General features: G+C 37.2%; 1 protein-coding gene across 1 annotated transcript in view; it reads right to left on the reverse strand.

Moving 5' to 3' along the window:
• The window catches only part of crim1 (cysteine rich transmembrane BMP regulator 1 (chordin-like)), a 119,958-nt gene that overhangs the window by 80,653 nt on the left and 23,260 nt on the right, over positions 1 to 16,045 (reverse strand). The gene's annotated exons all lie outside the window — the stretch shown is intronic.

Consider the following 16,045-nt stretch of genomic DNA (forward strand, 5'->3'; position numbering starts at 1 on the left):
AGGTGATTTTTTCGGTCTCTATGAGTGGTATGGGAAATGAGCAGGAAATGGGGTTACTGCAGATTAGGGGACATGCCCTGGAAGAATATCAGACCATATGGTATAGTGCTTTGCGATTACACAACAACAAAACAACAATATGGATCTACTCGCCATTCAGGTCTCTGAAAACGAGACACTAGTGTCACAGCTAGTTGTGTTTGACGCCCATTAGCATATGCTATTACATTTTAGGTTGGGGTCAGGTCAATATGAAAAGAGTGGCATGCAGCCACTTTCCTCATTCAACCTCATTCACTGTCTTTATGTTCTACTTGAGTACAGCTTCCCTTGAGAAACCTACAATATCACCAGCATCCCCATGATATCGCCAAGAAGAATGAACGTGATATATCAACAACAAGTATTTGGGTTTTTAAAATGATCAGCATTAGTACGAATTTAGCAGCAAATAATCATTACCCATAAGTTATCCATGTTTTTTAAGTGAATTTTAAAGTTTTGATGCCTGACTTTGTTTGTGCATTTATTAACTTTAATGCAAGCATCAGTATTTTTTTATCACTACATGCAAACTATGGGAATCTAACACATGACTATGGCGTTGCAAGCATAATGTTCTACCAGTTACAGAAACAAACTTTCCTTGATGTATGCATCTACTGTATATCTGAACTTATTTTTGGCAGTTTTTATTTAGAGCCAAGTATAGTAATATGGTATAGTATTAGTATACACTGTACTACACTACAATATGGTGGTATAAAAGTTATAAAATAGTAAAAAAAGAAGAGAAAAATTATTGGCAGAAAAAGGGGAATGGGATTCGAGAAACACTGCAAGTCATATTCAATAGCAGTGCCATTTTGTTTGTTATTTCTCATGACAACTCTTTATTGCAAGCAGTATTGATAGTTAGGGCCTATCAGCTTGCGCTGATTTCATGACAGAACTTTGTATTTATATACAATTAGAGTATTTATTTATTAATATTTTGAATAGTCTATACTTTTATTAAGGCTGCCCTTGACTAAAGATTTTCCTAGTTGATTGTTAGGACATAAATATAATTTTAAACAAACGAATATGCAGCAAAATGAAACACTTAAATGAGAGATATCAGTGCAAACACAATCAGGCCGACGGACAACCAGCCTTACCACTGAATGAAACACAAAAAAATAAATATACATTAGCCCTAAATAAAAACAAATAAATAAACTACTGCCAAACTACTAATAGTTGACTAAAAGTGAGTCGACAAGAGAAGACTTGGTTGGCTAAAATGTTATTGTTTTATTATTAAATTATATTGTTTTAGTGTTTCATTTTGTCTATCTTTTTTTAATAAAAGCAGACATATACAGTAGATATATTGGACATATCTAATTTATAATATCAAATCTGTAGAATTATGAAAAGTGGAATGCCCATTATTCACATTCAAATACGCATGCCCCAACTGTTGCATGTTCGTTTTTTATTTTTTTTTAATAATGTTATTTAAATGAACTCCACAAATGTATTTTGCAGAAAATGCAAAACAAGTCTGCAGATCCAGTCTGGCCTTGACCTTAACAAAAATAATTATCAGCGATTGTAATGGCTAAAATTCCTACAAATTGCTCCTTTCAGGGACATACTAGTGCAGCAAAACATACACTGCATTCCTTCAGAGTAGACAACATAAAAACCACCAAACGGTCAAATAAATAACTAACCTTAATAAAAAATAGTAAGTTCAGCCTTAAATACCCCTGCGTGCATCTATTCATCAAATCTTTTTTATCTTTGACTAATATGAAAGTGAAACACAGCATGCAAAGTCGCATGAAAAGAAATCCCTCTCAAATCATTTTTCAGAAACCCAGCACGCGCTCCCTCTCACACACACACAAAGACAGACGCAGCCCTGTTACTGCACAAATGCTGCGACTGAAGAAACAAAACAACATACTGAGTGAATTAATCATTTCAATAAGAAGCCAGTGGCTCAGCGGAGAAAGATCAGCTGATTGTCATTGTCTGAGTGCAACCCCTGGCTTTCTGTTTTCTTCGCCACTTTCGCTTTTTGGCAAGGCGTCCCGCTGTAATCTTTCTCCCTCAGTGGCTCTCTAATTGAATCTGTTTAATAAAACATTCCTCTAATTGCTACGTCAGATCTGAATCACTGTATGACCAACCGTGTAATTTTGCCAAGAAAGACATGTTCCTGGATCAACATATTTTGCCCAAAAATATAGTCCTGTCCCTATCCCTACCCATGCCTAAACCTCACCCTACCCATAACTTATAACTTATTAATCCCTAAAATCAGAGGGAAATTATAGGTTAATAACACTGATGTAGAAGCACATAACCCTGGTTGTAAGCGTAAACTTGACATCAACTACAAACCTGTTAAACTTGTTTCTCAAATCTGATTGATTGATTGATTGATTGAAATGTAAGTTGCATTTGGTGAAATCATGTTCACCATGAAGCAATATAGTCTCAGATAATTCAGTTTAGCCCACAGACAACCAGTGAACTTAACCCTTTCAGTGCTGCATTTCCTCCAACACTGGAAGATGGATGATAAGCTGAACAGTTTTGAGGCAGCAGGCTCTCCATCACTGACAACCGCACATGCGATGCTATCACCCAATTAGCATGCTATCCATTCTAATTGGAATGTAAGATTAAGATTAGTGTGTCCCAAATCAGCGCGCTAAAAATAGTAAGCCAAAGGATCTGGATGTTGTGCTAATTCTGCTGGATTGTCAAAGAGTGCAGCTGTTTATGCAAGTGAGCTAATATCCCCCACAATCCCATGCCCTACAGAAGAATAGCTTAATTGTGTTTAGAATAGGACTCTAGATTAGATAGCTTTTTTTATGAAAAAAAAAATTAGAACTACAGACTTGGTACGACATGAGGGTGAATAAATGACAGAATCATTTTTAATTCATTTTTGGGTGAACTATCACTTTAACAGTATTTAATGCTTGCTTGATGCATGCAAACTAATGTTCTAGCATGTGTGACTGAGCTTCTGTTTACCATATTTGATGTGCTCTATGTTTATTGATCAGTGTTTATATGTGAATAAACCTAAACTAAAGCTGCCTTCACATACTATCTGAATTATCGTAAATACTAGTTTCTTAGTTAAAAAAATTCGGAGTGGGAAGTAGGAAATTCCCACTTGTCCCACTAGCACGTGAGGGCAGCATAAATGTGTTTATTATAAAATGCGGTCATGTCTCTTCAGAAGACTTGGATTAAACTGCTTGATTCATATTACTTTTACAGTGTCTTGAAATTTTTGAGGCTTGAAAGTTTTGGTTGAATGGACTTTTGATGGAGGAATAGCATGTATTTTTAAAAAATATAGTTTCATTAAAGTTATCTTCATTTGTGTTTTAAAATGAACAAATGACTAATAGATTTATAACGACATAAGGATAAGCAAATGATTTTCATTTTGGGGTGAACAATCCCTTCAAGACTGTCGGTCTCACAATAATTGTATTTTATTCTCTTAAGAGTCGCGAACATGAACTCAACAAGAGACCTTTCATAAATGTTATATTACTATTATGCATGGTTGAAGTCACAAGAAAGAGACTGGGTTGAAAATAGTTTAACTGTCAAGCAAAAACTTGAGAAATGTAGAGAGAAAATGATTTGTGAAATTTACACCCCTGAAGCCACAAACAAATCGTGAACAGCATGGGAAAGAGAGAGTGAGGGAGTTAAAAGTAAAAGTAAAACCAGCATTCATTTATTTCCCCAAAGTCTGCCACATACACTGACGTAATATTACAGCTGTTACTCCAAAGCCAACTATAAAAAGTTCCAAAAGATTCATCTTGTGTCAGTCACACATCCTCTTTCTTTGTTTGCTTCACAAAATCTCACGTAAATGCACAGATGTATGACGTTCAGCAGTAGGAGAAAAAAAAAAAACACCAACTGGGGCCTGTTATAAACCTTCTACCTAATGCTTTTTTTTTTGGTGTTGGTTCTCCACCACTAGCGGTCAGAGAGATCTGTCAGTTTTTAATTTAAAATAGTTTGGAGAGAGAGAGAGGTGGAGGAAATGCTGATAATTGTCTCAGAAGTGAGGTAAGAAAGCACATGTACTGTATGTCCTTGAACCGTGATTGACAGGATTAGAGGAACTCGATCTTCATTTGGAACTGTGTTTAGCTGAATCAGGCAGTTTATTAAAAACATCTCACGTTGCGCTGTAAATCATATCTGGCTCCAAAAACACATTAATCTAACCTCCTTGTGCAAGTTATTTACTTCTCTTTAATCAATCATTATTTATAATAACAAAGAAAACTGAACGCACTATATATAAGTAATACTAAAATGACACTTGTCCCTGCATGAATGTAAATATCCCCCCCCCCAAAATCCTAAGTCTGAATGCTTAGGAAAGAAGCCACATTTAAACCCTTCAAGCTTTATCACAAACAGTGTGCTAAAGTTTCTTACTTATAGTTAAGAATTAGTTCAAATGCATAACCCCAAGTATGAGCAATGGTAATAATAATGCCGGTCTCAGCAACCACTGCAAATTACATCGACCCACCATAAATGATAGTCTTGCTACTGACCAAAATGCTACACACTACAAATGAGGCTGTTCTACTCTTGACAAGCTCTCTCAATAATTATGGAGAAGATTAAAGCTGCTCCTCAACCGGCTTTCACACCTGGGCAATGAGCGAATGATGCAATATCAGGCTATTGATTTTCGGGGTAATGAAAAAAAATTGGATCACCAATGGAAGATGTTTGAATATCAAGCAAATCATCTGCTCGATAAACTCCATTGTCCGTTCAGTCGGTTTCAGTCACTGTTTCCTAATGGAAGCAGTTGAATAATTATGTAAATGCGGTGATCAAAACTATATTTCTTGTTTATATGTCACACAAAATGTACTGAGGGGAGCCCAGGAAGATTTTGCTGTGGAACAGCATCTCTTCTGCTGTGATCCTGCCTATTGAATTTACCGTTACAATCTGCTGCGACTCTCAGTTGTCACAAACCTTCCTGTCAAGAGCAAACCGGTCACACGTGACGACAGCGAAGCACTATGGGAATTCATTGTGCTTCTGGCTGGGGCTACTCTCTGCTTTAATGTCCTATATTTCTTCAATGCTCTGCTTGTTCAATGAAATCCATTCCCAAATTGAACACTACCTCAAATAAAGACAGACAGACGTCAACATAAATAAAATAAAAAGTCCTTCGTGAGAAGACTCAGAGGAGGAGCTGTTTCAAACTTTGATTTAAACCACCTTTAACTCAAATCCAGCAAATTGAAGGTAGCACTGGTGTAATATTTACTGGTTTAAAGGAATAGTTCACCCAAAACTGAAAATTCTGTCTTGCAAACATTAAATTATCAGTGTGTTTGGCAGATTGTAGTGCTGTGCTGAAAGGGTGATTACAGAGAGGGCAGGTGGAACGTCGTAATGATCATGTTGAATTAACTATTATTAACAGTCATTATGAGTCTCTCAGTGGAGACGGCGCTCTGCCTGAAGAAACTGGGCTGATATGTTCCTCATAGCACTTGAGGTGATGGTTCAGATTGTGATTACCCACTTAAACCAGCTAGACAGCTTAGCTGTAAAATCCTAATCACGTCAAAGGAGAGAAACATCTTTCCGACTAGTAGATACAGTACAGCAGAACAGAAAAGTTTTACAGTCCACTCCTAGTCTCAAATTTGAAGGCATGCCTATGGGAGGGGGGTGTCACTAGATTTGAATTTCGTACACAACATTTTTTTGTCATTTGTTTATTTATTTTTGTGAGTTTTGTCAGTTTTGTCTGTGAAAGTGATAGCAGTTTTGGGCAAACAGAAATTCTGACTCCACAATTTTTACACATTTTATGAACACTTATAATACAAAAGCAGAGCGATTACATGAATTGTCAAGACTTCACAATATGTTAAATTAACAATTAAATATAATTTTGCAGCATTTATTAATCTGTGTTAGGAGTTAATTTCTATACTATTGTTCTTTATTAATACATGTTTGTTCATAATACATTAACTTATGGTAATGTTTTCTCTGCCACTGACACAACAGGCATTTCTCAATACCAAGTAAGCAAAGTTCGGAACTTGGTAATTCGGACTTGGCATGTTCGACTCAGGACTCAGTATATATTAATATATAAAGTTATGAAACTTAACTTTGCCCTCAGGCAAAACTATATGCCCGAGAACAAATAGATTCACGAGACCAAAGATTGTCTGTTAGATCTACACAAGATGAATGATATCTAACATTTAACCATTACCGAGACATCAGATCCAGTGGCAAATGTCAGAAGGACTAGCCAAGGTAAGGCTGTTCTCGGTGGGGTACATGAGCGCCGAGTGCCCGGTGATCGTCTGGATCTCATAACTCCAAAAACATTGGAGCAAATCTTCAAATAGATTATGAACACGTAAGCTAACGCGATTAAGCATTAAACGGCATATAATTCAAAACTGCTTAACGTTACTGAATGAGATGTCGACCCCAGAATGAGGTATAGAGCTGTGCAAGCTTGTTGATGGATGCAATCTACTTAATCCAAGTTTTCATTCCGAAAATCTTTGTTCCGAAACTGATCCGGAAGTATTCATTGACACGATTGCAATTTTCAGTTTTTTTGTTGCTATTTTTATCGAAACTTACCCAAAATCAAGTGCTGATAAAAAAAAAAGAATGCATGAAACTAGAATATATATATAATAAATAGGTAATAAATTGAACCTTGCTCTAAATTTTAACCTGTAAAACGTTACACTAAGAAGTGAATGAACTCCCACTTTGTTGCTCATCATTTTGAACTTTTTGAGCAGACTAGTATTTTGGTGACAATGATTTCCGATTCCGATGATTTCCCTCCTATCTCAAAAAGAGAGAATGAAACAAAGAACCAAACAAACTGATTGTTCAATTTACAGATGGTTGATCAGATGGCCAAGTGGGCAGTTATTGGACAGTATAGGCTACAGAGTGGACCAGATTTTAGGCCAATACTCAAAATTCTGGCTCTGTCAGACTAGATCCTTCCAAATTTTAGGACTGGCTTTCATCCATGGTCTCATCTGAAGTTTACCCCTTCTTGTGACGGTGCCGGTGGAGTTCTAATCTGGAGGTACAGGGTGCGATTGGCCACGTGCCCTTTCAACCTGTGCCTCTGTGCATTACAGCTTCAGCCGTTAGCCTTGACGGGCCACATCAATCCACCCACTTCCTGCCACATATGTGTTATAAATGAAGGACACCGGTGGCAGAACGCAGGGAAGAATTCATTTTTCCATTTGTGTTCTTTCTGCTGGCAGGGCAGATGGAAGGGTGATGGATGTGTCCATGTGAGGTCTGGGATGGCAAGAGCATGCAGAGCCAGCGTGTACCGCCCCATGTCGTCAAAAACCCGCCAGCCGCACAGCATGCATACATCAACGGGAACCGACATGGCGGAAAGAAGGAGTGAGCTGACAAGCAGATAAGCGTGGCACTGACAGGTCTATCAATCACATGTCTTTATTCGTCATGTTAAGGTTTGTTTTTTTAAATAACTGCACATCTGTGCATTTGTATATATATTTTTCCCCCTGAGGCTTTTCTCTTTATTTGAGAACTGAATATTACAGAAACAGTCCACAATTCAAAAGTTCAAAAACAAATTATAATAAAATTCTGTCAAACTTGATGTATAAAAATGCATCAAGCCAGGTTTAATATCATGCCAAATCTCACTGGTTCTCACGCGCCTCACAATCAAATGCACCATGATAAATTGCAGTATCTACAAATATGAGATTTGAAAGGAAAAGATGTTCGGAGAAAAATGACTTTATTTAGTCTCTTCCTCACACAAAGTTAGCATACGATTTCAGAGAGCTTGGAATATAGTGGACAAGTCATATTGACCACTTTTATTAGACTTTTATTGTGTTTGTGTGTGTGTTTTTTATGTAGGGCTGCACGACTAATCAAAATTAAATTGGAATCTTAGAACTAGGGGTGTGTGTGTGTGTGTGTGTGTGTGTGTGTGTGTGTGGGGGGGGGGGGATAGCAATAGTTTGCAAGGGGATGTTGTATCGATACACAGATGCAAAGTATCGATATTTTCAGGGCCTGAATATCGGAGTACTTTTATGCATAATTTTACCATAAGCTCCGTGTTTATAAACTTAATTTGAAATATTTCTTTCAGACTGAAATTTCACAAACAGGGCAAGTAAATCAGCTCTACTGCATCCCTCTCCCTCTCTTTCTCTCTCTCTCTCAGACACACGCAGTGAGTTGTGTTTACAGGAAACTTGTTTTCTCATATTTCTGAACATGGACTGCTCGGTCCATGTTTACGTGTTAATTAGACGTGTTAATTCGACACCCCAATGTAAGCCAGCTGCCCATGACGCTGCTTAAAACAGCCGGCGAAACGAAAATGGATGGATGGATGACATATTAAGGGCCAGATTTACTATATAGTGGAAATTAGCGTAAGAGCGCAATTTCAATTCCAAAAAAGCACAGAAGACGCACACATTAAAGAACACAGACGCAGCCGAATCATTTACATAACGACCAACGCAATCTACTAAGAGCAACGCAAATTAGCGTCTGGTTTAAGAAATGTTTTTGCAAAACGCAAACCAGCAGCAAAAATAACTGTCCACTAATTTTTCACTGAGTGTCTTAAGTAAATCCTGACAGTTTTTTTTAAACAAAAAAATCTTAAATCTTTTTTTTTTATCTCTCAAAGTAAGCCATGTAGTTTGCAATGAAATGAGGTTGTGTAAATCATTTCTTAAAATCTGGCATATGGAGACCTAATGAGCAAATTCTTGATTCTAAATAGAGAAATCAATAAACAGACACCTAAACTGTCATATCAGTGGTTCAATTCAAAGACATAACATCCAGCTGTTTAACACAGAGCCTTTTGACATTTTCTCTTTGTGACAAAAGCGATAAAATGAAACATAGAATTACATTTGACATTTCAATTCAAAGTATCTGATGTTTCTTTTGTGCCTTAATCTGATGCAGAGAAATGGTAGCCATTTTGCATTTCCCTTAGAGACCAGTGCTTAAGTGGAAGGATAAGGATCACAAAAAAGGCCCTTGCAATTCAAAATAACATCTCCAGGATAAATGAGACTCTTAGAGCGCCCGTATTTCACCTGTTACAAGGAGTATTTGAGATGGATACTATGCCAGTTGAAAAAAAAAAAAAAAGTCTCTCAGCAGTCGATCTCATTAATGTACAAGCTTTGCACAGACAGATAAATCTGCAGTTAGCTATGTGGCATTTCTAGCATTTCGTGCCTGTCTTGCAGTGAATCAATATTGTTGACCTTTACTGATGGCAGTCATATTGAAAGCCGAGCCATCATTTGCCTGAAAACACACAGACAGAAGTATTGAAATATTGAAAGAGACAAGGAGACTATTTTCCCTTGGGGTTTATGTACAGTAGTTTGGTGCATTACTAGGGCTTTAGGGAGGCAGCGTCTCTTTTTCCCAAATTCTAGAAGGGTCTTAAATTCAATACAGTTGTCATTTATTGGCTGCTTCAATTGTATGGGCTAGGAGATATACCAGTTTGACATGATAAACCAGTAGAAATTATTGTTAAGCGTTCTACATGTTTTTTCCATCATTCTTTGACTTTATTTTAATTCAATAGAACCTTTCTGTATTTTTTGACTAACTTTTCATTTAAAAATTAATTAGCATAATGTGATTTAAAATTTCACATTATAACATTTCCCGGCATAAATGTAAGCTTATATCACCCACCCCTACAGTGGCCAATAGATTTGATTAAGGGTCCAGCCTTGCGTGATAATGGGATGGAGCTTATTATGTAGTGAAGGTCTCACTTCCCTATTCCTAATACCGTCACCAATCCTCCCAACATCACGGCATTCTCTCATACGCCCACAGTGACATTCCTTCATCAGACAGTTCAGGCTTTCTAGACTCAAGAGTAGCCTCAAGTCCAATACTAATATACTGCGAGGGGTGTGTGTCTGTGTGTAAAGAGGCAATGAGGCAAGAGAGGACGGAGAGTGAGAGATGAATTCAGGCACTGAGAGAGAGAAGAGGATGAAAAGAAGCTCAATTAAAGAAGCTGTGGCATGTTACACATTCCAAACGATAAGTCGTAACATGCTCTGCGGGATAAATCCACAACAAATATTCGGTTACAAAACCAACATAACCATTAGACTGCTAATGCTGTCTTCTTACAGCAACATCATGAATTTTTAAAAAATAATTAGAAAAACCACCTTCCTAAGTATAGTATATTTTTAAAGAAGAAATTATATAATTTATTTCCCATAACATCGTTCCAAACATGACTTTCTTTCTTCTGTGGAACACAAAAAGAGACATTTTGAAGAATGTAGACTGCTTACTGCTCTTTATTAAAGCGAATAATCTGTAAAATAACCTCATTTGTGATTCAAATGTTGTTCCAAAATGTATGTGGCATTAGATACTTCAGAAGGACCTCATAGATCTTTGCTTGGTTTTCTACTGAATGTGTATCTTGTTCATAAAAGAAAAACGCAATAGTTTTTTATCTCTACGTCAAGATGGAAACACTGATGCAGGTAAATCACTGCAAGAATAAACTGAGCTTTAAATTCCCGTCTCTTGCTATGTCTAAATCAAATGTAGCCTGAAGTGAACTATGTCAAGTTCTTCCCTGCGTCTGAATCAGGGGCCCAATTTTCCTTTCAAACTTCTTGCTTCTTTCCTTCATCCAGAATGAGCTCACTGAGACAAAGATATACAGAACGTTTCCTCTTTCTTTCCCTTCTCTGCAATAAAATTTTGTCGCAATGACACAAAAAACTCTCTCAGCCAGACTGCCAGTCAAAACAGCACATGACCAACTGGGCCTTTCCGCAACCGGCAAACAATAAGCCCTTGTTTTTGCACATTTCATGTTCCCCCCACCCCCTCGCAGTTACTTTGGTTATGAATTATGCGCTCTGAGGAAGAAAAGGTTAATTTTCTCCTTGTAACCCACACACTTTTGTCAAATCAAGTACACACACACAGGCTCACAGTTTTCTGTGTACACTTTAAACAGGCAGCACTGACCTCTCCGGAGCTGAAATGGGTTGGTCACTCCCTAACAACAATTCAAAGCTCTTTTCCGATCTAAAAGTAACCTTTGCTGAAGACCACAGAAAGGCATTCATTTTTTGAACAGCTGAGAGCAGTACGCACAAGTGAGCGATAAATATATAAAATACAAAAAAAAAGCACATTAAACAAATGTTCGGAACAAACGAGACCAGCATTGTGATTCTGAGAGATCTTGAAACTGTACTTTGCGTCCCGCCGGCCTGTTCAGAAACTTGATTATAAAATATTGTTTATTGGTATTTCACATCCTCAATTACATCACAGCAAGGGTCGGGAACATAGTAAACACAGATTTAAGCCCCATTAGCTAACAACAATTGGCAAAAAATTCAACAGCTTTAACACATCTTATTAATTTTGACAGTTGTTAATATTCAAAGCTAGCAAAACTATGAAAAACTAGCATATTACAATGTCACAAATTCAATGAAAGGACATAAAACAAGAAAGTACCAAGTGTTCAATTAAAACCCATTGTGAGACAACTAAAACAAAACAACAAAATTGTGAACAATATTTATACATGTAAATAGTTCAGTTACACTGTATTTTACGCTGACGTAGTTACAGAAGTACTGAGTAATATTAATTAACTACATGTACTTACTATAGAGTTACGGACCGGTTAGGGTTATTGTTTTGTTTAGGGTTAGTTACTTGTAATTATGCATAATTTACTATTATTACTATAGTAAGTAGTCCTACTTGTAGTAACGTGTAACTACGTCACTTTAAAATAAAATATTACCAATAATTCCACTTATTTATAAATTTAAGTGGATGACTGTAAAATAAGGAGATCTTTTTCCATTAACTATACAGTGTATGCTGGTAAGGGACTCCTTTAAATTCAGGTGTGCCAAATTATAATGCAAATCCAAAATGTGCGGCAAGAGTTTAAGAGTTTAATTCTGACAGTTGTTAATATACAAAACTAGCAAAACTATGAAAAACTAGCATATTACAATAGCACAATTTCTATAAAAGAACATCAAACAAGAAATCAAGGAGATGTTCAGTTATAACCCATTGGCAAATAAAAACAAAACCAAAAGTCTTGTTTATTTCAATAGATTTCATGATGCAAACATCCAGAGCATATCACTTAACACTCACAAATTAGCAAAAAGGACAGTGATCTCAAACTCGCCTGCATTAGTACATAAAAATGCAGTCATCCTATAAAAAAGAAAAGAAAAAGTAATTTAACCTACGTTTGGAAAATGAATCCTGTTGGAATAGTACTTATGCCAGGATTCAGCACTGCTCATAAAGATCGGGAAGCTAAATATTCAAAACCATCAAAAGTTGGCAGCGACGATTAATTATTTACTATGTTCCAGTAATCCTTATAAATATAACAGAAGCTGAGAAAAGACGGTAACTAATGTAGAACATTTTTCAGTACTTTGACAATTTGAAAAAGTACAGCTTCTTTATTTTCCCCCAATTGATCATTTGACGAACTGTCAGAATAACTGATAAAGCACTCAAAATGAATTGTTAGTTGAAGCCTCATCTGTTATATCCATTCAGATTCCTCTTTCCTGCCAATTTGACAATGCGACCTCTTCCCCAAAGCAACAATCAGAGTGTCTTCGTAAAATGGCAGATACAGAAATCTTTCTGTTATACTGACATGCTTGCTCTGTCCCACATATACATTTTCCTCACCATCTGATCAAATGCTCAAAATACACAGAGCGAGCAAAAATCACTCAAGGACCACGCTGTGAGCCACTGTGTGTGTGTGAGAGAGAGAGAGAGAGAGAGAGAGAGAGAGAGAGAGAGAGAGAGAGAGAGAGAGAGAGACAGAGAGAGAGAAAAAAAAAGTTCCTTAAAGGTTCTGTGTTATCTTTACCAATTTAAAGGACAAACGAGTGGCACGCTTCGACAGGCCGCTGTGTGATTCATCTTTATCAGCGAACCACACCAAACCCTCAGACCAAGCATCTACTGCCAGACACCACAGGGACACCAGAATGTCAACAATTGACTTACAAACAAAACGCCTCACTTCCCTTTAAAATATCATCACATCTGCCATTTCAAGTCCATAGCCGTTGCATCCCACCTCAGCACTGAGTAATTGTTGGCCTAAGGCTGAAATCACGAGGAAATAAGCTTATCACAAACGCAGCAGTTTTAAAGCTCTTACAGGAAATGAAAGCAACTGACAAAAGTAAATATATTATCTGTAAAGGAGGCAATGATTGTAGGCAAGTGTCAGTCTAAATGTCAGACTTTTAAAAGTGCGGTTCGAGGTGCACATAATTTATCCTTTTCTGCCCAGGAAAGTTTAAAAATGTTCACCTTCGATGCTGTGTTGAATTAAAGCGATGAGCTACAAGAGGCTGTGAGACCTTACTTCCCTATCCTTAAAAAAAACAAAAAACATTTCAGATTATCAGCAATGTACGATAAAAAACAACAAAGTTCAATACAGTTGCAGGAAAAAGTATGTGATTTACCTGCATTTCTGCATAAATTGGTCATAAATATCTCTATGACTATAGTTGAGGTCCATTTTCAAAAAATAACTTTATGTGGGTCCTCTTAAACACAGTGAAGGGCCCTGAGGCCCCTGGGGTCATATGTCCACAGCAGAATACCGTAGTGATATGGGAGGGGGTTACTTAAAGCACTGTGCTGGGGCCTCTGTGGGGCCCATGAAAACCATGTGGGCCCTGCCATATTTTGGCACAAGAATATCATAGAGACATGAGGATGGACTCTTTTTACTTGTGGCACTGTAGCTCCAACGTGACGGCAGAAAATGTTCTTAAGAAAATGGATCTAGAAACCTTCATAATTTATTTTATTTTATTGTAATAATTATTAAAATAATATAGTTTGTTGGCCTAACTGTAGACCATTTAAGGTGCGGTCACATTAGCTAAATTTGAATGCATAATGCATCATCTGCATGCGAAAATATTTTTCAAGAAATTCGTCATCATTTGGATTCCTATTGAATTGACTTGATTTTGTCAGCAAAAATACATTGCTGAACAATGGTAAATGTGACCACAACTTTAGTTACCAAGCAATGTAGAAATTGGCACGCTAAGGCGTGTGTCCACCAAAGCGTTTTTTTTTTCACGCGGCTGGCGTGTTTTTTTCAATTGTTTTCAATGGGAGCGCCGCGTTTTTAAAGCGCCATGAGCGTAATGAGGCGCTGAGCGTTCTGCTTTGAATGTTCTTTTAAAGAATGTTCAACTTTAAAACGCAGCGTCTCAACTGAAAAAAAACTGCGCTGCCAAAATGCTCTCAAGCGCACATAGCTCGGCGTTTTCAGCAGAGTGCCTAGCGTTTTCAGCTGGCTAAAAGCGCTTTGCTGGACACACGGCCTAATAGAACGTACAGACAGAGGTTTGCGTTTTTCTACAGTCAGGTCTGAATTAAACAGCTTTAACGCCTCCTGTTCCCCACAAGTTATATTAAGCAATGAAATTTGAAATGAATTTGATTGGCTTTCATACCGAGTGAGTTATGCTTCTAACAAGTGTCACTTTTGTCAAGCTCCAGCTGTGCACACTGCCCCATGAAATCCATCATTGGGAAGCAGCGGCACTCTCGAACTGCTGAGATGAACCAGGCTGGTGGACCCGCGTCAACATCCGACCTGTCCTGCGTGTGTCAGAGGCTTGAAATCTTCCACACCAGCAGAGCTGTCAATACAATGAACGTGTAGAGCAGTAAAAACCGCTGGGGACTGAGTGTGTGGATGCTAATAGATTAATTATTGGAATAAGGCCACTGTGCTAATGGTCATTTCAGATAATGTAATTCGATTGTCATTGTTCCAACCACAAAGGGCACACTGCACTAGACAACACACTGTTGTATCAGAGAGGAATGTAGTTCACTGGGCTTCACCAAAGCTCTGGTTGGGTCACAACACTGCTGGGGGTGGCCTGCATGTTTCAACGACACACAGAGAAAAACTGGAATTGCTCTCAGCTCAGGAGGTCTCTGCAACGTATTGAAGCCTCACTTTTTTTTTAATGTTTTGTGCTAAAATTTCTAAGGAGAAAAAAAACCCAGAAAATAATGTTGATGTAAAGTAAGAGTATATAGATATAAAATGATTGTGGAAAGCATCATACAAATAATTTGATTTTGGGAGGATCTGATTAGAATTGTTTGAGTTTGCATCAAAATTTCTGACTTTTGAAATCTGAACATGGTTTGAGACAGTAGGCCAAACATTGAAAGTTTGAAACAACGTTTTGAAAATGTATAAAAAAGTATTTTAATTGTTCAAGAGTCAGTTTGATTCATTCAGACAGATGCACTGAATCATTTGCAGCAATTTCTCACTCTGAAATAGAAACGGGATACTTTATAAAACCGAAATAGCCTTGATGAGATGGATATTTGCCAAACTTGCGAACATATTTTATATACAGTATGTGACCCGTGCTGGCAAAATGAGTCACAATGAGCAAATTTTCTCTATTAAAAAACCTTCAAAATGATGTATGATTTGTTTGACAAAGAATGACTTAGCTACACCTATTTGAAGTCGATAGAGTCAGCAAAGTCAATATTGAGAAAAATATCTATAACCAAAATATACTTTTTTTCCATGATACCACAATTGTTTGATTAACATTAATGAAACAGAGAGCCTATATTTTAAGACCTACTGTACCGCATGAATATAATATGAATATAAATTACACATCAGATGTTTCCCCCAACAGTTAAACGTTCACTTAAGACATAACAGATAATGTTTGCGTTAATCCTCGCCAAGACAGATATTTAGAAATTCTGTAATTCTGTAAATGTGTATATATCGGGATGGAGTCTGAGGCGTCTTTGTGTGTACGCTTCAGATCTGTCAGTCAGC

Source organism: Phoxinus phoxinus, assembly GCF_949152265.1.
Source record: "Phoxinus phoxinus genome assembly, chromosome: 13".
Lineage (NCBI taxonomy): Eukaryota > Metazoa > Chordata > Actinopteri > Cypriniformes > Leuciscidae > Phoxinus > Phoxinus phoxinus.